This window comes from Anopheles stephensi, chromosome X (assembly GCF_013141755.1).
Source record: "Anopheles stephensi strain Indian chromosome X, UCI_ANSTEP_V1.0, whole genome shotgun sequence".
Taxonomy (NCBI): domain Eukaryota; kingdom Metazoa; phylum Arthropoda; class Insecta; order Diptera; family Culicidae; genus Anopheles; species Anopheles stephensi.
In genome coordinates, this window is record NC_050201.1 from 22,325,897 (window position 1) to 22,349,861 (window position 23,965).

Genomic DNA, 23,965 nt, shown 5'->3' on the forward strand with positions numbered 1-23,965 from the left:
CACCATTTGTTAGTTCGATAACGAACCGTTGTTGAACCGACCACGCGAAGGAGTGATCGATTCGGAGATCTCCGCGCAGATTCCTGGCCTTGTCAGAGTTGCTTGAATCAGGCGGCTAACCTTTTTTCCTGGAAAACCAGGAGAAGTTTTTAGCGGCGGACTCGCACTACACTAACTCGGCGTGGACAACGGGAATGCCGTAGCTCGATCAGACGATTAGCCTTTTTTCCTGGATAACCAGGAGAAGTTTCTAACCGTGGTTCTTGCTTGGCTTAATTTCGCCTAATTCTTCCGACGGAGTGGGGAGACACCAAAGTGCGTAACCAATTTCCGGAGGGAAGGCAAAGGTGAAACTTTCCCGATTCTGTATGGATACCCAAACAATGAAACACAAGTTTCTTCGTTGAGGTCTGGATTACAAGTCAATTTTTATTCTCAAAAAACCTGTCTTATATACTAAAATTCCGTGGGAAAAAGAACATGAAACAGCATTACATCGATCTCCTTTTTCCTAATTCGGTATGCTGATGCGTTGACCCCTGCCAGGCGTCGGCTAGTGTAGGAGGTCTGTAATGTTACAATATCTGGCAATTGTTACCCTATCGTTTTATGATCATGGGTAATGCATCGTGCATCTGTGGTTCAAATGCGTATGCCTATTTTCGTATTGCTTATTGCCTGCGCGTCGTCTGTTCTATTCGTCAATTGGTCTTTCCTTCACTGCCCTACGACCATGCCTTGATCTTTACGTTGGTCGTTTTTTTTTCTTAATCGCGCAATGACAATGTATGCCTTGTTCTAATGTTTACCTCGTTCAGCCCATGCTCTTCACTTTCATTTTTATTACACGGCTTGAGTTTATTTATAGTTTTCATATGTCTGGATATTGTCCCCTTTCTGATATTTCCAATAACGCACCATACTTTCGTTTTCCTCACGGTATGAGGCCTCTCTGTGACTTAAGGTTGTTTTCCTAAGATAATATTTTCCGGTGAGAATTTATCCTAAACGAAAGATATTTAGTCATTTATAATTGTTCCTCTAACTCTTGCATGCCAGTCATTTTAGATCAATTTTATTTTGTCGCGTTCGCAACAACAATCAACGACATTGACGCAGCCATCACCATGCTCGAAGCCTGTCTAAACAACGCGTTAAGTTCGTGCGTTCCTCGCGTTGAAATAAGTAAAAAACTCATCCAGCTTGACCGTGAAACAAAAGGTCTAATCGCCCAAAAGAACATTACCAAAGAACAGGGATAGGGCCTTCTTTTCCGCTTTCCGTCAAGCGGCTAAACTTATCGAATATAGGCTTTGGTTACATAATAACCAACGATTCTCCGAGATGGTAAAGAATCTTCCCAAAAATTCCCAGCCCTTCTTCTGGCGTGTAGTTAAAATCCTGCGCACTAAGCCCAAACCCATTCCTTCTCTGAAAGGTAACCCCATTATTTGCTTTACACCACAAGAAAAAGAATCCTTATTAGCCAATGTTTTTGCTAGCTCGCATAACATCAGCGACACAATGACCAGTCCGCATGAAAACATTGTGCAAAATAGTATCGGTGAAATCGATTCTCACTCTGACCCTGCTTTAGTCATAAACAGGACCTCACAAAGTGAAATTCATAATCAAATACAGCGTTTCCTTCAAGGCACCGGGCCGGATGGCTTTTTGAACATCTGCCTAAAACATCTTGGATTCAATTCTTTGACCCTACTGACCAACATCTTCAATAGGTGCCTTGAGTTAGGATATTTCCCAGCTCGCTGGAAACATTCAAAGGTTATTCCTATCAGGAAACCTGGGAAGGATCCCTGCATGGCTTGCAGTCATAGGCCTATCTCCTTACTGTGCGTTCGCACCAAAATCCTGGAGCGCATTATTCATGCAAGAATGGAAAACCATTGCTCTGAGAATAACACCCTAACTGAAGTTCAGTTTGGTTTCAGGAAAGCTCACTCTACGTCTCATCAACTGCAACGTATGATTAACATCATAAACCAGGGCAAAATCTGTGGCTGGTCCACTGCCTTAACACTTTTAGACATTACAAAAGCCTTTGATAACGTATGGCACCATGAGCCTCTGCACAAATTGAAAGTACAAGGTTTTCCAAAGTACATTTTAAAAATCATTCAAAGCTACCTTTGTGACCGTACATCAGCAGTTCATTTGGGCTCAATCCGATCAGAGCCCTACAGTAACAGTGCAGGTGTTCTTCAGGGGAGCGTCTTAGGACCTCTTCTATACAATTGCTACACTACTGATGTTCCATCCCTAAATCAACGTGCGCAACTTTCTCTTTACGCAGACGATACTGCAATATTGCATAGCTCTCCGGTCTATGCAAAGCTCCATTCTGGACTGCAAAAAAGCGTTGATAAATATTTAAAATATTTAAACGACTGGAAGATACTGGTGAACAGCAGTAAAACGCAGGCCATTGTTCTACCTTACCGAAAGCGTACTATGGCGACAATCCAACGGAGAGTAAATAAAACAGCAATCCACGACAATCCAGTCCCCTGGACCACTACTATGCGGTATCTCGGCAATACACTAGATAGCCACCTTATATTCAAAGCTCATATTGAAATCCTTTAATCTAAAACATGCGGTCTTCTAGTCAGTCTATATCCTATAGTCAAAAGACGGTCCACTCTTACAATAGAAAGCAAATTTATACTGTACATACAAGTTATACTACCTGAAATTCTAAATGGATCACACATCTGGGGGTCATGCTCCAGCAGGAGTATGCTTGCTGTACACCGAATACAAAACAATTTTTGAAAATAATTCTCAATCACCCGTCAAGGATTGACGGGGATCAGATCCAACAAAATCTGGATAACCTTAAACATAAATGTCTTTCATCCAATTGTAGGATGATTCAGACGTTGTTCCTTGATGATAAGACAAGAGATTTGAAAATGTACATATTGTAAATAATGCCTAGTTTAAAATAAGATAATTTAGGTTAGTTAGTTAGATACGTTAGGTACTGTAGAGAATAGAATACAAATACGCAGCCAAGACGGGTGACTTCAAAGTCCGTATGAAAGTAGAAAGCCCAATCCCTTCCACGGCCTACCTGGGAGGCGAACACAAAGTTTTGATAACTTATCAAACTCAAGCCCATTTGTGCCGATTTTGCAACTGCAAGATACATCCAGGCGTGTCATGTGCTCAAAATAGGTTAAGTTATGCGGATGCAACAAAGGCTGCAATAAGCACAGCCAACACAAGCAAATGTAATCCGAGCAAAACCTCCACACTCATGACTACGCCTAAACCCGCGGTTACAAATACATCGCCGACACCATGCACATCAAAATCTCTAGCTATACGCATAGAGAAGTTACAAACCGAAATTACGGATGAAACGAGTGTAGTGATGACTGACCTTTCGCCAATCTCTCCCGTACTTACACCAATAAACAGACCCAAACTAGTGCGTCCTTTCCCCGTTGAAACAGAAGATGAACAAAAAGAAACGATCAAGCGAGGAAGGGGGCGACCAGCGAAACCTAAACCCAGCCGTGACAATAGTAGTGAGAACCTGTAATAACAGTGACCAACAAGTTTGAACGACGTATTAAAAAAAAAAAGGAATAAGAAAAGATAAAATTCAAAAAAAAAAATTTTTTTAAATGACGCTAATCAGTTTAAAAATTTTACCAAAACCACCAGTTTACCAGTGTGACCAAAAACAAAGAAGAATCATTACGGCTTATGTCTGCAATGGACATTACTGTCGGATGTTTTATGGAGACGTGGCTCAACGACACAAATACGCAAAAAGCCAAAATACACAATTATAATCTAATACACACAAACAGAAAAGACGGGTACGGTGGAACTGCAATTTACGTAAAAAAAGGTATCCCATATAAAGTGTTAGAAGAATATGAAGAAAACGAATATATTCAAATTACTGAAATTCAGCTACTCCAACTAAACTTAAATGTAGTTAGTGTGTATGCGGCCCCATCCACACCGATAAGTGTATACAAAAACGTCGTAACAAAAATACTAACAGCAAACGCACATCAAAACAAAACTGTAATAACAGCTGACATAAATTGTCACCACACTATATGGGGTAACACATACAATGATAGCAAGGGCAATTTTCTAGTGGATGTATTAGAGGAGACAAATCTGTGCTTGCTCCACGAGAGTGAGTTCACATATATTCCCACAGAGGCAAAAAAACAAAACACGGCAATTGATCTTACCATGGTATCGGAAGATATCATGGTTAAGAGCAACCGAGAGGTATTAGACCACCACATGGGAGCCACAAATCATAGAACCATCATAACAAATATACAGATAAAAGATCGAGCGAGGCAAAAAACATACGTAAACAAAAAACAACTGATGTGTGACATCAACCAGATTGTACCAGACAGGACCGAAAATCTAAACACGCTTATTAAAGTAATTCAAAAGAAAATACGGAAGCACAGTCATGTACAAAAGAAAAAACCAAAAATATGGTGGAACTCTGAAACTGAAAAGGCCTGGAAAGAAAAAAAAACCGCACGCGTAAAATATTTACCAGAAACAAAACTGTAGAAAACAAAATCAATTACAACAAAGCTAATGCAATGTTCAGGTATAAAAAAAGAATATTTAGAAGAACACAATTTGAAGCGAAACTAGACAAACTTGACATGAACACCAATAGTAAAGAAATGTGGGAGCTTTTGGGTAACTTGGAAGGAAAAACCACATTTCCGTTAGAACAAAATAGAATTCATCAAAGTAAATCAGCGGCAAGAGAGTTCATGAGAGCAAATTTTAAGAAAAATCAAAAAGGTAACAAAAAAATATACAATGAAGAAACACCACCAACACTAATCAGCTTTGAAGAGTGGATTGATATATTGCGAAGAAAAAAGAACACAGCACCAGGCAATGACAAAATATCTTATGAAATACTAAAAGGCCTCAATACTGTTGCGACGAATAAGTTTATAGACGAAATCAATGAAATGTGGAAGGTAGGAAGGTTAAAAAAACGGTACAAGCATATAAAAATAATAGCGATCCCGAAACCACACAAAGATCTAAATGTAATCAACAATTACAGACCAATAGCCATGATACCAACAATAACAAAAATTGCAAACACGGCAGTATTACGCAAACTAGACAAACAAATCGCTCAAAATAACATAATCCCGGATGCTTCGTTCGGCTTTAGGAAAAAAACGAACCACGAATCAATGCATTAGTCTCCTATTGAACCAAATTTCTCATAACAAAAGAAAAAAGAAATTTACGGCAGTCGTTTTTGTGGATCTAACAAATGCATACAACAACGTCAAGACGGACATACTGATAGAAATTTTAAAGGAAACCCATATCTCTACTGATATAACAAGATGGGTTGCAAGCTTCCTGAACAATCGAACATTAGAGATAGAAGCTGAAGGAGACATGATTCGGAAGTTGGTATCAGATGGGCTCCCGCAAGGAGATGTTCTATCCCCTACTCTGTTTAACATATACACACGATCATTTCACAACAACAAAAACAAGAATGACATAGAAATCATACAATACGCGGACGATTTTGCAATCATACAATCAGGCAATTCACCAGAAGAATTAGAACATAAACTACAAGAGGCACTGAACTCATTTGTTGAGACAGCAAAAAAATTACACATTACATTGCACATTAACACACAAAAAACCAAAATTTGGCTCACAGAATCTGAAACAAAAGACATACAGATTGGAATAGAGGAAAAAATTATTGAAAGGGTAGAGACATACAAATATTTAGGCATATGGATGGACAGTAGGCTAACATTCCGTAAAGAAATAGAAGTACAAAAAGACAAAGCCCGCACCAAATTTAATGTAATGAAACACATTTGCAACTTCAAAAATAATCTTAACCCAAAGAAAACGATCGCGGTACATAGAACAATAGTAAAAAGAACACTCGAGTATGGAGCATCCATTCTAGGAAATGGTAAAAAACAACATTTGAACACAATGAACCCAATAGTCGCACAATCTATCAGAAAGGTATCAGGTTGCACAAAAACTACCCCGATCAACACACTTTACGCCATAAATGCAGAAATACCCCTAGGCTACAGAACTAAATACCTAGCTACGAAAGAGCTCTTTAAAACAATCCTATATTCACCCATACATAAAAAACAATTTGAGAGGAATCGCACCAGAAAAAAACGGAAGAAAAACTACCTAGAAATATTATACACGGAAAACAAAGAGACCATAAAACAAATGGCTGATATAACCTTAAACAAAGTACAGGAGGAGATAAAAATACGCACTAAACTCGATCAGAGGCTGTCAAAAAAGAATCCTCACGATCAAAAAATCATGAAAGTAGAATATATAAACGAAATCGAGCAGGCCCAAAAAACAAACACAATAATCTTCACAGACGGTAGTAGATCGGTAGAAGGAGCAGGCATAGGAATTTTCATCACATCTCTCGACAAGACTCACACCTACAAATATCGTTTAGAAAATTTAACTTCAACAACATCTATCGAATTATCAGCAATAGAAAAAGCCCTTAAAATAGCTCACGACACAAAAATAAAAAATCCAATACTATATACAGACAGTCAGGCAGCATGCCAAATTATCACAAGAGCACAAAAAGACTCACACATAGAAAAACCACTGCACAACATATTAAAGTACTGTAAGCAAACTAAAGCAGAAATCAGATGGATCCCTGGACATGTGGGTATCCCAGGTAACGAAAAAGCCGATGAACTAGCCAAAGAAGGCATTAAATCAGAAACTCGCATAAAAAATAAGTTTAAGATTAGAAGATACCTTAATAGTAGCAAAAAACAAAATGCTAGAAGACACAAAAAAGTGGTACAAAGAACAATGCGAAGAAAAAGGTAAAAAATTCAAACAATATCAACAAGAATTTACAAGTAAACCGTGGCATCATTAAATCGACTTAACTGCAAACGAAATAAGGAGGGGCAATAGAATCTTAACAGGCCATGATTTAGCAAAATATTGGTTACATGTAATGAAACTATCTGATAACCCAAACTGCAATGTGTGTAATGTACCAGAAACAGCTACACATTTAATATTCGAATGTCAAAGATTCGACCCACCGCTAGGTTCAACTACTGAAGATTTTATGGCACACTGGAATGATAGGGATGGAACGATGATCAAACAAATAGCGAAGTACGTAAAGCAAAACAAGATCGAATTCTAGAGAAACAACAACAAAAAACAAAACGCAAACCCAAATTCCGAATTAATCGTAATATTAATACGTCGATATGACTCAGGGAAGTCAAAGACAAACAAGAGAGAGGCAAACCTCTGATTATGTAGAGATGGTTCTGCCACTAAACATAGGAGGATATGTATTCCTCTCTCATATAGCGAAGAAGAAGAAGAAGAAGAATAGAACAAACTGTAGAGATTAGAAGTGTAGTTTAATAAAAAAAAAAATGTAGAGAATAGAATAATTAGGAGTAGATTAAAAATATATAAAGAAGGACGTTACCAACCTAAAAGGGCAAATAAGAGTAGGGATAAAATAAAGGCAAATAAAAAGCCTACTAGAAGTACGGACGTTCTTGTTTCAAGAGAGTTAGGAGAATCTCGGCGAAACAGGAGAGAACAGAGAAAGAACGCAGACAAGAGAAAACAGAGAAAGAACGCAGACAAGAGAGAAAAGAAAGCAAAAAGTTGGCAGTTTTTGGACAGACGTTGAAGAGAACGGTGCTTCGAACGTAAATGCGAGCAAAACAAACACAAATAAATATATATATTTAAAAAAGTGCTAAAATGTTTCAGATGAATAAAAGCGTAATTGCAGGCGGCAATCACGACAGGTACGTAAGATAGATTAAGTAGATTCAAATAATGTATGGGATGATTCCTATCATGAAGGCAGCTTAAGTGACCTTCCTCTACCAGCTGGTCTTCATAAAAATATGACTTATTTTCTTCAAATTAATTAAATTCAGTAGAAAAATACAGCGTAAACACTAAATAGAAGGATACCCGTCAGGATGTTCATAGCGACCTATTAATGTAAATATTATTGTAAAATAAGACCAATTCTGTTCTTATTTTATTCAAAAACAACAGGTGCTCGTATAGTACAGTAAATGACTGTATATCAGGGTCGAGAGAAACGACAAAAAACCAAACGTGCTTTCCAAAAACTAACAGTTAGTCTTTGTGGGCAGTGCTTGTCTTGAGGAAAATGTCGGGAAGTGACAAAACCTTCAAGATGGATTTTTCGGAAATACCACGAAAACCAACAAGAGCAGAAATTTAAAGGTCCTTACGGGTGCTTCCAAATTGCTTTTGACGACGGAAAAGCTTTAGATGGTCCAAATGTTGAACCTCTCTTCTAGTGGAACTGAACGATGGCAAGCACATTTTTAAATGTTGTTGAGATATCAATTCAACCCTGTGTACTATAATCCATTACTATAAATCTGTATGTATACACCCGTCCTGTAAATACCTTGAGCTAGAATAAAAGTTCAGTTGAGTTCTGCCAGCCACCGAAGCTAGACGCTGTTTCTGCACTCTGCTCAATAGGTTATGGGCCCAGACCCGAAGAAATCAGTACTGCGAATATAGAAAACCGGCTTCTATTGTGAAGTGTTTGCTTAACGGTAGTGCAGTGAAAACTGGTTTTGAAATGGAGGAAGAAAAAGTGATGTTGTTGCCGATGATGGACGGCACTAACTTTGCCTCCTGGAAATATCAAATGATGATTCTGCTTGAGGAAAGAGGACTTATGGACTGCCTTACAAAGGAAAGAAAAGAAGGAGAACAGCTTAGCAAGAGTGATAAGAAATGCAAGCTTTTGTTGATTTCTCGTATTGCGGACTCTCAATTAGAATATGTGCGTGACAAACTAACTCCAAAGGAAATGTGGGACACACTTTTGAACATATACGAGAGAAAAAGCTTATCCTCGAAAAGAAAAAGCTCCTAGCTTTGAAACACGAAAGTGGTCCTCTACGAGAGCATTTTCTGGTATTTGATAGTTTAATGCGCGATTACCGGGCGACCGGAGGTAGAATGGATAATGACGATGTGATCTTTCATCTCCTTCTTACGTTGAACTTGTCTTATGCTACGCTCGTTACGGCGCTGGTAACAATGTCGGAGAGTAGTTTGACTATAGAATTCGTAAAAAGTCGACTTTTGGACGAAGAAGTGAAACAGCAAAACAATTCGGTGAACATTTCAAAATCGGAACCAGCTGCTTTTTCCAGTGCAAAAGGATGGCAGCGTAAACCTCAACAGCAAAGAGTGGTAAAATGTTACGCGTGTAAGAAGGACGGACATAAGGCGAATATGTGCCCAGAAAGGAACAAAATGAAAAAGAAGTTTCCTAAGAAGTCCAACGCTTATCTTGGTGATGATGACAATACGCGTGGTGCATGCTTTCTAAACAATGAAAGGTTTCCCTTGAATGCTGGTGGAACGTGGGTAGTTGACTCTGGTTCTTCGGAACACATATCGAATAATAAAAACGTGTTCAGTGTGTTGAGGGAATTGAACAAGCATGTTCAAATTTCCGTCGCCAAAGAGAACCAATTTATTACCGCTTATTATGAAGGGGATATAGTGTTTGAAAGTGTGGGTAATGACAAAATTCCAGTTACACTTAAGAACGTTTTGTATGTACCGGAAGCTCCTACAAATTTGTTATCCATACGGAAGATAACAAATGCTGGATTTGAAGTGGTATTCGATAACGAGTGTGTTAAAATATTGAATAAACGTGGAAAACAGATAGTGAAAGGTGAATTGTGCGGGAAATTGTATTGGTTGAATTTCAACGATGCGAACACACATGAGGCGTATTATTCTTGCGGACAGATTCCACGAAACCTGGAACTATGGCATTATCGGTATGGCCATCTGAGTGCTAAAAATTTGGAAAAACTATTGAAAAGCAATATGGTTCGCGGTTTGGAAGTGTCGGATAAAAGAAGCCTCGGGAATGATAATATTGTGTGTGAAGCCTGTAACAAAGGAAAGCAAACTCGAAAGTCTTTCAATTCGCGAGAAGAAAAACGATCAAGTCGTGTGGTCGAGTTAATACATTCTGGCGTATGTGGTCCAATCAGCCCAGAGGACAATAGCGGTGCGAACTATTTTGTAACCTTTATCGATGATTGGAGCCGTTTCACGATGGTTTTTCTTATGGAAAGGAAAAGTTAAATGAATAAATATTTTCAAGAATACGAAGCCATGGTAAGTGCGAAGTTCGGTAAAAGAATATCAAGAATCCGATGCGACAACGGCGGAGAATATAGAGACAAAGATTTCTTGATTTTTTGTTCAGCGAAAGGAATCCAAGTCGAATGGACGGTACCGTACACACCGGAACAAAATGGCGTGAGTGAGCGTATGAATCGAACACTAGTAGAAAAGGCTCGTTCCATGTTGCATAATAGTGGTATCGGTAAAAAGTTTAGGGGACCCGCAGTACAGTCAGTAGCATATCTGACTAATCGCAGCCCTTCCAGTGCGAGTAACAATGAGAAGACGCCGTACGAAATATGGGAAGGAGCCAAACCTGACGTCCGTAACTTGCGTGTATTTGGCTCCACGGTACACGTGCATATTCCGAAGGAGTGTCGCAGAAAACTGGACGAAAAATCCTGGAAAGGAGTTTTCGTCGGCTACAGTCACTGTGGCTACCGTATATGGAACCCGATGCTTAGAAAAATAGTCGTGGCACGAGACGTCATTTTTGATGAACATCCGAGAACAACAGAATCAAAGGTGACATCAAACTCAGTAAATAGATTACCAGTTGAAATTTTTCAGAACATTTCTGACAACGAAGAGGATGACCGTGATGAACGTAATGACGAATCAGGTGTAACATCTGAAACTGGTAATGCAGACGAGAGTTTTCGGTCGTGCAACGAAGAAGAAGCGAATGATTTATCGGGCGGACGAGTGGAAACTGAGACAACGGTGCGTCGATCTGATTTTCCGCGATCTCTAAAAGAAGCTAAAAACAGGACTGATTGGGATAAATGGAAAGTAGCGATCCAAGACGAAATGAACTCGCTTGAAACGAACAACACGTGGTCGTTGGTAGAATTACCAAAAGGTAGAAAACCGATTTCATGTAAATGGGTTTTCAAATTCAAAAGAGAAAATGAGCTAGTTCGATATAAAGCACGTTTAGTGGCTCGAGGTTTTTCTCAGAGACAGGGTTTTGATTATTCGGATACCTATTCCCCAGTCGCAAAGCTAGATACAATCAGAACGGTATTTGCAATAGCAAATTATAACAAATGGCATATCCATCAAATGGATGTATGTACAGCGTTTCTGAATGGCGAAATAAACGAGGAAATTTACATGGAACAACCAGAAGGTTTTGATTTGGGAAGAGATCTTGTCTGTCGTTTAAACAAATCTTTATACGGACTAAAACAGGCTTCTAGAGCTTGGAATAGAAAATTCAATGAATTTGTTCAAAGTTTAAATTTCTTGCCTAGTGACAACGATCCTTGCCTGTATACAAGAGGAAATGATACAAAAAGAATATTCATAATCTTGTATGTTGATGATTTACTCATTGTTGGAGAAAATCTAGAATCAATCAAAGCCGTAAAGAATATTTTTTCTGAAAGATTCAAAATGACCGATAGCGGAGAAGTTAAAAATTTCCTAGGAATGGATATAAAGCGATGCAAGGAAAAGAGACTGCTATATATCAATCAGGAAAATTTTCTTAGAAATTTGCTATTGAGGTTCAATATGAGTGAATGCAAACCTGTAGCGACTCCGATCGATTGTCAGTTGAATTTAGAAAAGGGCATAGAAAACAAGCGAATCGATAAACCTTATCGGGAATTAATGGGTTGTCTTATGTATGTTGCATTGACGTCACGTCCCGATCTTTGCGCGGCTACAATTTACTTTAGTCAGTTCCAAAGCTGTCCAAATGAAGAACATTGGGTGCATCTGAAAAGAGTGTTATACATTAAAGGAACACTGAATTTGAAATTGACGTACGATGGAAACAATGAAAACGAAATTTTAAGAGCATTCGCTGATGCAGACTGGGCTAGTAATAAGATTGACAGGAAATCGCTATCAGGATACATATTCAAAGTATTTGGAGCAACTGTTAGTTGGCTAACAAGAAAGCAATCAACCATAGCATTATCTTCTACAGAAGCTGAATTGATTTCCCTCACGAATGCTGTATGTCACGGAACATGGTTAGAACGATTGCTTGGGGATTTAGGATATAAAATTGGTGATCCAGTTCCTTACTATGAGGATAATCAATCTACAATACGCATAGCCGAAGATGAGCGTAATTTAGGACGGTTGAAGCATGTGAATGTAAAACATTTCTTTGTAAGAGATAAGATAAAAAGTGGAAGGATTATTTTAAAGTACATAGCATCAACCGAACAACAGGCTGACATAATGACGAAAGGATTACCTAAACACAGTTTCATAAAACAAAGGATGAACTTAGGATTATTAGAAATGTTGAATTGAGGGGGAGTGTTGAGATATCAATTCAACCCTGTGTACTATAATCCATTGCTATAAATCTGTATGTATACACCCGTCCTGTAAATACCTTGAGCTAGAATAAAAGTTCAGTTGAGTTCTGCCAGCCACCGAAGCTAGACGCTGTTTCTGCACTCTGCTCAATAAATGTAACGGTAGCGAAAACGTAATCCCACGCACACACGTACGTCGCGTAAGAACACTAGGACAACACCGCAGCTAAGTGTCGTAACCATAACCGAAGTATCATGCGGAACAAATTCCGGACAGTCCGTTTGTGATTCCGAATCACATATGTCACTCGAATTCGTTTACGCGCGCGGATAGTACGGTCGTGGTCCATAATAAGCGATCGCTAGGAGTGAATTCTCGTACCGTAAGATGCTAAGTGTCATTTGTGAGCGATTCTAAATCGCGAAGGCCTAGCGTCGGAACGGGAAGCGAACACATCACCATTGAAGATACGCGACGCAGTCAATTTCCAGGTGGACCAGGCTGGAACAGGTAGATCTGCCTACTGCAGATCCCAGCAGTATGGGTAGAAATCCACGCCAAGCGCCGCAATCGTTCGCGACACACACCACCGACCCGGGGTCAAATGGGGTCAACCCCGGCCCCAGCAACCACGGTTAGCGCGACTCGCGAAGACGACGTAAGAACGGGACACTCTTCCACACTCGCGACACCGATTACGCTGACGAATGCCGCACCAATCAACTTCACATCCACCATACCAAATCTACCGATAACATCACACATTGACAGACGCCAACCGACGCCATCGACTAGTGTCACTACGCCATCACAGCGAAATCCACAGCCATGGCTCGATGGTCGACAAACGTCGCTTGATCCGTTTCAGATGAGCTGGGAGGAAGTAGCAATGATGGATTCCGATATCCTGCACCGAGAAAACGATCTCCAGATACAGATAGTAAAACTAAAGTCGGAGAGGCTTCAAGGAAGTGTTTTGCAGTTGAACGCGTAGCGAGTTTATAGCGATGCCTTCGATCGTGCCGAGAGTCAACGTGGGCACACAAGGACGACGTCAAACCCAGCAGATTTGCCTCAGCAATGTCTGATGGATTCAACACGCATCCTCAGCTCTCAGCCCACACATCGAACGCTTCCGACGTGGAAGCAGAGACAAATATACTGCCTGCGTTAAGACGGAGGCAGATGTAGATCGCGAAAACAGTGGGGTGTAGACGGTTGCAGATCTATACACCATCAACTGTTACACGATAACCGAACCAGTACTCCGGCCTCGCCTGCGCCAATACCCACTGACGACGCGTGTACACCAGCAAGGAAGGTTATTGTATACACCCATTCGTCCACTAGCGGAGGAGTCTTATTGCAATACGTACCTGTGGTTGTATTTGGCGACAATAAGGCCGTGGAGACGTACGCGTTTCTTATATTGGTTCAACGGGAACGTCCATTGAAGAGAGTTTGATCGGGGAACTGGGTCTTAAAGCGACACCGCATCCGTTGTGCATCAGAGGGACCGGTGAGACTGAAAAGGATGAAAGTCGTTCAGTAAAGGTAGCATTACAAATAGCCAGCGTCGACAACACGATGAGGAAATTTACGCTTACAAAGATACACACTCCGCAATGCCTCTCGTTACCTTCACAATCGTTCTCAGCAGATGCTACGTCTAGAAAGTATCTGGAAGGTCTAAAGTTGCGATCTTATTCCGACGTGATACCGCGAATTCTCATCGGCATCGATAATTGTCAGCTAATGCGTCCATTTGCGTTCGTGGAGGGAAAGAAACAGGAGCCAGCCGCCATCAAAACCCGCTTAGGTTGGATCGCCTTCGGACCGTATCCCCGTGGATCCTTGCGGCAAGACGCAAATACTTAGGGCAATTCCCACATATTCTCACATGAACCAGACAATCTACAAAAAAAGGTATTTCACAACCAATTCGCTAGGTGAGGCCAAAACGCCAGGAAACATACCCTCAAAAAACGATGAACGAGAATTACCGGAAGAGGTTCGAATCATCGAAGCGAAAGGTGGCTTCGAAATCCGTAATCGGATGGATACGTTGCAACAGGGGACCCGAACGGACAAGCGTGCGATTTTGTCCACGGGCGCCTCGACTGGGGGTTTCTAGGAATGTCGTGGCGCGTTAGTGATCGCGGTGCAAAGTTCATCGGTGCGACCGATGTCGTCAACTCCCAGCCACTGACGAAGGCACCCATCAAAACCTGCCCTTACGCCGAACCATTTCTATGGAATTCCGAACGAAGATCATCCGATGGAAGCGTTCGACGGCAGAGACGTGATGCTGACAATGAAATCGAAGGCTTTACAGGTGCTAACAGAAAACTTCCGGGTAAAGTGGGTTGCGGATTATATACTCACCTTAACGCGATGAGACAAGTGCAGCAGACTAGACAGGCGAAAACACAAACGGGGTGGGCTTATTAGTGCGGCTAACCACATAACATAGATGTTACACTTACTTACACCATTGGTTGAGGAGGAAAATTTTCATAGGGAAAACCAACCAAAGCACTAAGATAGCAGAACCGGGCAATCACGATGAAAACACGCGAAAACAGCCGGATGTATACACATTCACACAATGTATTCATGCGCTGGGGGGAAGAATGTCAAATTAATTTGACCCAACCGGCTTCGTAGTACCGCGCGTTTCCAGTAGGCTGCGCCACTAGCGCAAAAATATTTAAATAAGGAAAAAAAAGGGGCCGAAGGGAGGGTTAAGAGGAATGAGCGGTAATAAATTTCGAACCGTTAAGGAAATAGACTTGAGAAGGCCCCCGCCTGCCGAAATTTGTTCGTCCCAAGCGCCACAAATTGCTTGAACGACTTCTGAACGGGGTCATTTAGACTAAAGCTTGAGTCTAAACGGGAAGTAAAATGACCACATTTAGCAGGGGATATAAGACTGAGCTTTCAGGTTTGTGAAAAAGATAAGAGCTTACAAGCTCGTCATAGAAGCGAAAAAGCTACGCAACAATGCTTTCACCGTTTTTTACGCTTTCGATACCCCTTGCTTTCTGCTCTTTTCTATTTCTCTTAACTTTGGACTTTGCTCAAGAACCTTTGAAATGAGTGGAAGGGGAGAGATACTTTTATGTTCTATGGATTAAGTTGTAGATTTGTTCGAGAAACACCCGTTCGCTAACTCGAAGCGTTACAACTAGATCTGTGATGCCGTGCGATACGTCGAATGATACGGGCGTAACAAATAGTGCGAAACAAAACGTGATAGTGTTCAGAAATCTCTTCCTACCGTTGTTAAAAGAGATTTATGCATAATGTAGATCTCTTTCTCAAAACCTCCGTTGTTATGGGAATTGCGAAAAAGTTCTTTTTTTCATGCGTGTGCGATCGGAAACATGTTTCAAGGACACACCAAAAAACATACATGCAGAAACACGCAAAGGCTCAAACTCGCGCACACACTCGCACGCACACACATGTGCGAAGGATCGACGCGCGCAGTCACCCATTACGCAAGCACGCACAACAAAGAGCGAGCGCGTGCATGATCGTGCATGCCCACATTCGCATACCTCAATATGAACGAAAAAAAAAAGCATTCACGCCAAGAGGTTTGCTTCTTGCAAATATGCCTGTGTGCGGAGGATAGGAGAAACAATCTCGATCATATAACTTTTCGATAGTGAAAAAGCGCCATCTACTGAGCGCATCACTGAAGCACTGAAACTTTCATTTTTTTTTTTTTGCATCGAAATTATGTCTCTGGGATATCGAAAGGACGCGATGTAGAGAGGAAACCTCTGAAGCTCAGAAACTTGAATTTTTATATGGACTCTTTGACTCAGGGATAACGAGAGGACGCCATCTAGTGATCAAACCAATGAAGCTCCGAAACTATATGGACATTCTGTTTTCCAGTCGTTTAAGCATAATTTGTGGCGCGGGGGTATGTATTTTTAAGTTCGATGTTTAAGTTTTAAGTTCAATGATAATTCTCGAAATCCTATAGCGTTCATGATTTTGTAAAGGTATTTACGATTAAATCTTTCAAATGCCTTTTCCAAATCAAATCCAAATGCGTTTCTCTGCTTTTTTTTTCTTAATTACCGCTTGTGGTTGTTCCCGGGATGTTTTGTTAATCCTCGCTTCGGCCCCTTTTTCCCTTATTTTTTATTTTGGCGCTAGTGACGCAGCCTACTGGAAACGCGCGGTACTACGAAGCCGGTTGGGTCAAATTAATTTGACATTCTTCCCCCCAGCGTATGCATACATTGTGTGAATGTGTATACATCCGGCTGTTTTCGCGTGTTTTCATCGTGATTGCCCGGTTCTGCTATCTTAGTGCTTTGGTTGGTTTTCCCTATGAAAATTTTCCTCCTCAACCAATGGTGTAAGTAAGTGTAACATCTATGTTATGTGGTTAGCCGCACTAATAAGCCCACCCCGTTTGTGTTTTCGCCTGTCTAGTCTGCTGCACTTGTCTCATCGCGTTAAGGTGAGTATATAATCCGCAACCCACTTTACCCGGAAGTTTTCTGTTAGCACCTGTAAAGCCTTCGATTTCATTTTCAGCATCACGTCTCTGCCGTCGAACGCTTCCATCGGATGATCTTCGTTCGGAATTCCATAGAAATGGTTCGGCGTAAGGGCAGGTTTTGATGGGTGCCTTCGTCAGTGGCTGGGAGTTGACGACATCGGTCGCACCGATGAACTTTGCACCGCGATCACTAACGCGCCACGACATTCCTAGAAACCCCCAGTCGAGGCGCCCGTGGACAAAATCGCACGCTTGTCCGTTCGGGTCCCCTGTTGCAACGTATCCATCCGATTACGGATTTCGAAGCCACCTTTCGCTTCGATTATTCGAACCTCTTCCGGTAATTCTCGTTCATCGTTTTTGAGGGTATGTTTCCTGGCGTTTTGGCCTCACCTAGCGAATTGGTTGTGAAATACCTTTTTTTGTAGATTGTCTGGTTCATGTGAGAATATGTGGGAATTGCCCTAAGTATTTGCGTCTTGCCGCAAGGATCCACGGGGATACGGTCCGAAGGCGATCCAACCTAAGCGGGTTTTGATGGCGGCTGGCTCCTGTTTCTTTCCCTCCACGAACGCAAATGGACGCATTAGCTGACAATTATCAATGCCGATGAGAATTCGCGGTATCACGTCGGAATAAGATCGCAACTTTAGACCTTCCAGATACTTTCTAGACGTAGCATCTACTGAGAACGATTGTGAAGGTAACGAGAGGCATTGCAGAGTGTGTACCTTTGTAAGCGTAAATTTCCTCATCGTGTTGTCGACGCTGGCTATTTGTAATGCTACCTTTACTGAACGACTTTCATCCTTTTCAGTCTCACCGGTCCCTCTGATGCACAACGGATGCGGTGTCGCTTTAAGACCTAGTTCCCCGATCAAACTCTCTTCAATGGACGTTCCCGTTGAACCAATATAAAAAAACGCGTACGTCTCCACGGCCTTATTGTCGCCAAATACAACCACAGGTACGTATTGCAATAAGACTCCTCCGCTAGTGGACGAATGGGTGTATACAATAACCTTCCTTGCTGGTGTACACGCGTCGTCAGTGGGTATTGGCGCAGGCGAGGCCGTAGTACTGGTTCGGTTTCGTCCCTTATCGTGTAACAGTTGATGGTGTATAGATCTGCAACCGTCTACACCCCACTGTTTTCGCGATCTACATCTGCCTCCGTCTTAACGCAGGCAGTATATTTGACTCTGCTTCCACGTCGGAAGCGTTCGATGTGTGGGCTGAGAGCTGAGGATGCGTGTTGAATCCATCAGACATTGCTGAGGCAAATCTGCTGGGTTTGACGTCGTCCTTGTGTGCCCACGTTGACTCTCGGCACGATCGAAGGCATCGCTATAAACTCGCTACGCGTTCAACTGCAAAACACTTCCTTGAAGCCTCTCCGACTTTAGTTTTACTATCTGTATCTGGAGATCGTTTTCTCGGTGCAGGATATCGGAATCCATCACTGCTACTTCCTCCCAGCTCATCTGAAACGGATCAAGCGACGTTTGTCGACCATCGAGCCATGGCTGTGGATTTCGCTGTGATGGCGTAGTGACACTAGTCGATGGCGTCGGTTGGCGTCTCTCAATGTGTGATGTTATCGGTAGATTTGGTATGGTGGATGTGAAGTTGAGTGGTGCGGCATTCGTCAGCGTAATCGGTGTCGCGAGTGTGGAAGAGTGTCCCGTTCTTACGTCGTCTTCGCGAGTCGCGCTAACCGTGGTTGCTGGGGCCGGGGTTGACCCCATTTGATCCCGGGTCGGTGGTGTGTGCCGCGAACGATTGCGGCGCTTGGCGTGGATTTCTACCCATACTGCTGGGATCTGCAGTAGGCAGATCTACCTGTTCCAGCCTGGTCTACCTGGAAATTGTCTGCGTCGCGTATCTTCAATGGTGATGTGTTCGCTTCCCGTTCCGACGCTAGGCTCTCGCGATTTAGAATCGCTCACAAATGACACTTAGCGTCTTACGGTACGAGAATTCACTCCTAGCGATCGCTTATTATGGACCACGACCGTACTATCCGCGCGCGTAAACGAGTTCGAGTGACTTATGTGATTCGGAATCACAAACGGACTGTCCGGAGTTTGTTCCGCATGATACTTCGGTTATGGTTACGACACTTAGCTGCGGTGTTGTCCTAGTGTTCTTACGCGACGTACGTGTGTGCGTGGGATTACGGTTTCGCTACCGTTACATTTATTGAGCAGAGTGCAGAAACAGCGTCTAGCTTCGGTGGCTGGCAGAACTCAACTGAACTTTTATTCTAGCTCAAGGTATTTACAGGACGGGTGTATACATACAGATTTATAGCAATGGATTATAGTACACAGGGTTGAATTGACATCACAACACTCCCCCTCGATTCAACATTTCTAATAATCCTAAGTTCATCCTTTGTTTTATGAAACTGTGTTTAGGTAATCCTTTCGTCATTATGTCAGCCTGTTGTTCGGTTGATGCTATGTACTTTAAAATAATCCTTCCACTTTTTATCTTATCTCTTACAAAGAAATGTTTTACATTCACATGCTTCAACCGTCCTAAATTACGCTCATCTTCGGCTATGCGTATTGTAGATTGATTATCCTCATAGTAAGGAACTGGATCACCAATTTCATATCCTAAATCCTCAAGCACTCGTTCTAACCATGTTCCGTGACATACAGCATTCGTGAGGGAAATCAATTCAGCTTCTGTAGAAGATAATGCTATGGTTGATTGCTTTCTTGTTAGCCAACTAACAGTTGCTCCAAATACTTTGAATATGTATCCTGATAGCGATTTCCTGTCAATCTTATTACTAGCCCAGTCTGCATCAGCGAATGCTCTTAAAATTTCGTTTTCATTGTTTCCATCGTACGTCAATTTCAAATTCAGTGTTCCCTTAATGTATCGTAACACTCTTTTCAGATGCACCCAATGTTCTTCATTTGGACAGCTTTGGAACTGACTAAAGTAAATTGTAGCCGCGCAAAGATCGGGACGTGACGTCAATCCAACATACATAAGACAACCCATTAATTCCCGATAAGGTTTATCGATTCGCTTGTTTTCTATGCCCTTTTCTAAATTCAACTGACAATCGATCGGAGTCGCTACAGGTTTGCATTCACTCATATTGAACCTCAATAGCAAATTTCTAAGAAAATTTTCCTGATTGATATATAGCAGTCTCTTTTCCTTGCATCGCTTTATATCCATTCCTAGGAAATTTTTAACTTCTCCGCTATCGGTCATTTTGAATCTTTCAGAAAAAATATTCTTTACGGCTTTGATTGATTCTAGATTTTCTCCAACAATGAGTAAATCATCAACATACAAGATTATGAATATTCTTTTTGTATCATTTCCTCTTGTATACAGGCAAGGATCGTTGTCACTAGGCAAGAAATTTAAACTTTGAACAAATTCATTGAATTTTCTATTCCAAGCTCTAGAAGCCTGTTTTAGTCCGTATAAAGATTTGTTTAAACGACAGACAAGATCTCTTCCCAAATCAAAACCTTCTGGTTGTTCCATGTAAATTTCCTCGTTTATTTCGCCATTCAGAAACGCTGTACATACATCCATTTGATGGATATGCCATTTGTTATAATTTGCTATTGCAAATACCGTTCTGATTGTATCTAGCTTTGCGACTGGGGAATAGGTATCCGAATAATCAAAACCCTGTCTCTGAGAAAAACCTCGAGCCACTAAACGTGCTTTATATCAAACTAGCTCATTTTCTCTTTTGATTTTGAAAACCCATTTACATGAAATCGGTTTTCTACCTTTTAGTAATTCTACCAACGACCACGTGTTGTTCGTTTCAAGCGAGTTCATTTCGTCTTGGATCGCTACTTTCCATTTATCCCAATTCGTCCTGTTTTTAGCTTCTTTTAGGGATCGCGGAAAATCATCAACGAACGTTATTGCGCTTAATGCATAACCCACATAATCTACATCGTATTTTTCAAGCCATCCCCAAGCCAAGCCAGGTGGCTTCCGTTCCCGATTAGATCGACGCACCGTTGTCTCAGTTTCCACTCGTCCGCCCGATAAATCATTCGCTTCTTCTTCGTTGCACGACCGAAAACTCTCGTCTGCATTACCAGTTTCAGATGTTACATCTGATTCGTCATTACGTTCATCATGGTCATCCTCTTCGTTGTCAGAAATGTTCTGAAAAATATCAACTGGTAATTTATTTACTGAGTTTGATGTCACCTTTGATTCTGTTGTTCTCGGATGTTCATCAAAAATGACGTCTCGTGCCACGACTATTTTTCTAAGCATCGGGTTCCATATACGGTAGCCACAGTGACTGTAACCGACGAAAACTCCTTTCCAGGATTTTTCGTCCAGTTTTCTGCGACACTCCTTCGGAATATGCACGTGTACCGTGGAGCCAAATACACGCAAGTTACGGACGTCAGGTTTGGCTCCTTCCCATATTTCGTACGGCGTCTTCTCATTGTTACTCGCACTGGAAGGGCTGCGATTAGTCAGATATGCTGCTGACTGTACTGCGGGTCCCCAAAACTTTTTACCGATACCACTATTATGCAACATGGAACGAGCCTTTTCTACTAGTGTTCGATTCATACGCTCACTCACGCCATTTTGTTCCGGTGTGTACGGTACCGTCCATTCGACTTGGATTCCTTTCGCTGAACAAAAAATCAAGAAATCTTTGTCTCTATATTCTCCGCCGTTGTCGCATCGGATTCTTGATATTCTTTTACCGAACTTCGCACTTACCATGGCTTCGTATTCTTGAAAATATTTATTCATTTAACTTTTCCTTTCCATAAGAAAAACCATCGTGAAACGGCTCCAATCATCGATAAAGGTTACAAAATAGTTCGCACCGCTATTGTCCTCTGGGCTGATTGGACCACATACGTCAGAATGTATTAACTCGACCACACGACTTGATCGTTTTTCTTCTCGCGAATTGAAAGACTTTCGAGTTGGCTTTCCTTTGTTACAGGCTTCACACACAATATTATCATTCCCGAGGCTTCTTTTATCCGACACGTCCAAACCGCGAACCATATTGCTTTTCAATAGTTTTTCCAAATTTTTAGCACTCAGATGGCCATACCGATAATGCCATAGTTCCAGGTTTCGTGGAATCTGTCCGCAAGAATAATACGCCTCATGTGTGTTCGCATCGTTGAAATTCAACCAATACAATTTCCCGCACAATTCACCTTTCACTATCTGTTTTCCACGTTTATTCAATATTTTAACACACTCGTTATCGAATACCACTTCAAATCCAGCATTTGTTATCTTCCGTATGGATAACAAATTTGTAGGAGCTTCCGGTACATACAAAACGTTCTTAAGTGTAACTGGAATTTTGTCATTACCCACACTTTCAAACACTATATCCCCTTCATAATAAGCGGCAATAAATTGGTTCTCTTTGGCGACGGAAATTTGAACATGCTTGTTCAATTCCCTCAACACACTGAACACGTTTTTATTATTCGATATGTGTTCCGAAGAACCAGAGTCAACTACCCACGTTCCACCAGCATTCAAGGGAAACCTTTCATTGTTTAGAAAGCATGCTCCACGCGTATTGTCATCATCACCAAGATAAGCGTTGGACTTCTTAGGAAACTTCTTTTTCATTTTGTTCCTTTCTGGGCACATATTCGCCTTATGTCCGTCCTTCTTACACGCGTAACATTTTACCACTCTTTGCTGTTGAGGTTTACGCTGCCATCCTTTTGCACTGGAAAAAGCAGCTGGTTCCGATTTTGAAATGTTCACCGAATTGTTTTGCTGTTTCACTTCTTCGTCCAAAAGTCGACTTTTTACGAATTCTATAGTCAAACTACTCTCCGGCATTGTTTCCAGCGCCGTAACGAGCGTAGCATAAGACGAGTTCAACGTAAGAAGGAGATGAAAGATCACATCGTCATTATCCATTCTACCTCCGGTCGCCCGGTAATCGCGCATTAAACTATCAAATACCAGAAAATGCTCTCGTAGAGGACCACTTTCGTGTTTCAAAGCTAGGAGCTTTTTCTTTTCGAGGATAAGCTTTTTCTCTCGTATATGTTCAAAAGTGTGTCCCACATTTCCTTTGGAGTTAGTTTGTCATGCACATATTCTAATTGAGAGTCCGCAATACGAGAAATCAACAAAAGCTTGCATTTCTTATCACTCTTGCTAAGCTGTTCTCCTTCTTTTCTTTCCTTTGTAAGGCAGTCCATAAGTCCTCTTTCCTCAAGCAGAATCATCATTTGATATTTCCAGGAGGCAAAGTTAGTGCCGTCCATCATCGGCAACAACATCACTTTTTCTTCCTCCATTTCAAAACCAGTTTTCACTGCACTACCGTTAAGCAAACACTTCACAATAGAAGCCGGTTTTCTATATTCGCAGTACTGATTTCTTCGGGTCTGGGCCCATAACCTATTGAGCAGAGTGCAGAAACAGCGTCTAGCTTCGGTGGCTGGCAGAACTCAACTGAACTTTTATTCTAGCTCAAGGTATTTACAGGACGGGTGTATACATACAGATTTATAGTAATGGATTATAGTACACAGGGTTGAATTGATATCTCAACAACATTTAAAAATGTGCTTGCCATCGTTCAGTTCCACTAGAAGAGAGGTTCAACATTTGGACCATCTAAAGCTTTTCCGTCGTCAAAAGCAATTTGGAAGCACCCGTAAGGACCTTTAAATTTCTGCTCTTGTTGGTTTTCGTGGTATTTCCGAAAAATCCATCTTGAAGGTTTTGTCACTTCCCGACATTTTCCTCAAGACAAGCACTGCCCACAAAGACTAACTGTTAGTTTTTGGAAAGCACGTTTGGTTTTTTGTCGTTTCTCTCGACCCTGATATACAGTCATTTACTGTA

At 41.4% G+C, this 23,965-nt stretch overlaps 1 long non-coding RNA gene across 2 annotated transcripts; it reads right to left on the bottom strand.

Moving 5' to 3' along the window:
* Nucleotides 1-5,751: 5,751 nt before the first annotated feature.
* Nucleotides 5,752-18,056, bottom strand: LOC118515017. 2 transcript variants are annotated; one of them, XR_004906946.1, is made up of 6 exons: nucleotides 15,058-18,056; nucleotides 14,953-14,980; nucleotides 14,544-14,875; nucleotides 14,207-14,481; nucleotides 13,944-14,092; nucleotides 5,752-12,009 (listed from the first exon to the last, which is right to left on the bottom strand). It is a non-coding gene; the product is annotated as an uncharacterized LOC118515017 (long non-coding RNA). The 2 variants fall into 2 exon arrangements; XR_004906947.1 differs by lacking the exon at nucleotides 5,752-12,009 and having other exon boundaries at nucleotides 13,803-14,092; nucleotides 14,175-14,481; nucleotides 15,058-18,055.
* Nucleotides 18,057-23,965: the final 5,909 nt, after the last annotated feature.